Consider the following 2,658-nt stretch of genomic DNA (forward strand, 5'->3'; position numbering starts at 1 on the left):
TATATATATATATATATATATATATATATATATATATATGTATATATATATGAGAGAGTCATTGATTTAGCTACAGTGGATTTATAGTATCATCAACTAACATTTTAAATACCATTCTCAGTTTCTACGTTTGAATCCCCATGTGTCGGTAAGAACATAGTGAATTACTGATGGCTAGAACATCTTAGCGCTCATATAAAAGGAAGAGACATTTTATGGGTCCACAGGAATAGCACAAAAGAGGAAGGCAAGCAATAGATAAAAAGGCAAACTGTGATCACTGTATATTTCATATTTCCCTTCGGTATAAAGATTTTTCTTCCTCTTGTCTTTTGATTTACGCTTACCCTGGAAATTAAGTTGACCAATACATGTAGTAAATATCATATTGAGGAATTTCCAAGCCAGGGTTAAAATGTTCTCGTTAGAATGTTCATGCTGGTTCATCAAAGAATCACAAAATATGAAGAAACTCAGTCATTAGAATGGAAGAACTCCAAGCCAGATGCAAGCCTCACACAGAACTGTTACAGCTGGGTTCCCAGTTGAGAGCTACCATCAACTGTCAACCAGGTGAAAGAACTATCTGTTTAAACCCAATCTGGCCCTAAAATAATGGAAGTTCCAGCATCTGCCACATAAAGAACTAAAGTGACTCTGTCCATTCAGAGAACTGTAAGAAAAAGCATTACTAATGTAACTGAGGATGCTCTGTTAGCAATAGGAAACAAAAGTTATGTATGGCTGCCATAAAGGAAATAAGACCCTGTGTATCCGTTACTTAGAAATACTGTTTTCAATGTATTTGTTACACATTGCTTCTCTCTTCTGCCATCATCCTTAACTTCTGTACCATAAAAAGAATTTCACTAAATTAAAAAAGGAGGGGCTTCACTAATCTAAAGGAACAGAGGTAGCTACACTGTGAACTAGCTGGTCAGAAAGATACAAAGGCAGGCAGATTCCTGAGTTCCAGGTCAGCCTGGGACACAGAGAGTCCAGGCCCAGGTGTGGTAGAAATGGTAATTGCAGGACCGAGTCCCAGCCAACTAGCTTATCATCTGTGCTTAACAGAGGCAGGCAGACCTCTGAATTCTTTTGCAATATTAAAAGACAAAAACAAAAAAATAAACATGCTTGCTGATTTCTAAGAGTTAAGGGGCTGGGATCACCAGATACTGATTCTTAGGACAATCAAAAGGGAACATGGAATAAATATGTAAATAAAAAGCTGGGCTTTTGGTCTGCACGAGAGGAGCTATTTCTAGTGAGAGCTGAGCTCTCTGGAGAGTGAAAACAGCTCCGGGAGAATTTTTCTTCTTAATAGTATTTCTGACTTGGTCAGAAGATCTAATAATTTTTTATAGCAGTTTTTCTGACTTTGGCCAGAAAACACATGAGCTCTCCAGACAGCTTTTAGACTTTTTACTAGCAGAAAGAGCTGATTGAACCAGAGAGTTTTTAGAATAGCAAGAACAAACTGTCTAGAGCAGAGCAGAACAGAGAGAAAGAGGGAGGGAGAGAGGGAGGGAGGGAGGGAGAGAGGGAGAGGGAGGGAAGGAGAGACAGACAGAAAGAGACAGACAGAGAGTGCACACTGCCTGGAAAGCCATCTCAGCAGAACCTAGGCTTGGTCCCACCAAAAAAAAAAAATCACTACAAAAACCTGTAATACAAGCTTATTGCTTAACTTTACAAACAGTATTATACCATGGGTAGAGCTGGCATTTACCTAATCATTTCTAAATAAAAGATTTATTTATTTATTTATTTATTTAGACAGTATGCAGCCCATACTGTCATTGAACTTAAAATCTTCCTTCCTGCTTCAAGTGCTGGGGCTGACATTACAGGTTTGAACCACGAAGCCTGAGTTAAATTTTACCTGTGTTTGCCTGTATGCCATTCTCCCTGCTAAATATAATTACATCCCCTAAAATTCTCTTATTTTTAATTAATAAATATATGGATTATAGCCATAAACATAGTTACATTCTCTTATAGTTGTATCTATGCAAGCATTTACCTAAGGTAGATGCATGTGGGGAATACAGTTATTTAACTCTACAAGGACAGATGGCTTTCTGAGCACCCACAGTGTGAAGTGTGTTTTATCACACCATCTTTATCAGCATGTCCATGGCTTAGCTTTTCAACCAAGAGAGGGTTAAACGGTATTGGTTATGGCCTTGATCAATCTCTTATGCAGGTAAATATTTTCATATGTGTAATTACATGTTTTTAAAATGCCTTGTTTTTTTTTTTTTATCTTTTATCACATTTCTAAAGGATCACAAATAGAATAAGCTCATGCTCTCGGTATTTAATGCACACATCTTTTTAATATAGTGCTGAGTTAACTAAGCAGTGCATCTGACTTTCACACGTGGTAAGAAGTGTTATTAGCCTATAGTTTCTTTTCTCTGGCTATCCCTGATTTTGACAAGTTATATGAGCCTCATACAATAACCTCAGGAATCTTCCCTCAGCATATATGCTTTGAAAGTTTGAATACAATTTTGAATAGTGATGTTGTCTTTAAAAGAGGGGTAAAAGGCTGAGGCCATGTTGTTCCAACTATAGGGTTGCAGATCCCTTTAGCTCCTTGGGTACTTTCTCTAGCTTCTCCATTGGGAGCCCTGTGATACATCCAATAGC

Source organism: Mus caroli, chromosome 1 (genome assembly GCF_900094665.2).
Source record: "Mus caroli chromosome 1, CAROLI_EIJ_v1.1, whole genome shotgun sequence".
NCBI lineage: Eukaryota > Metazoa > Chordata > Mammalia > Rodentia > Muridae > Mus > Mus caroli.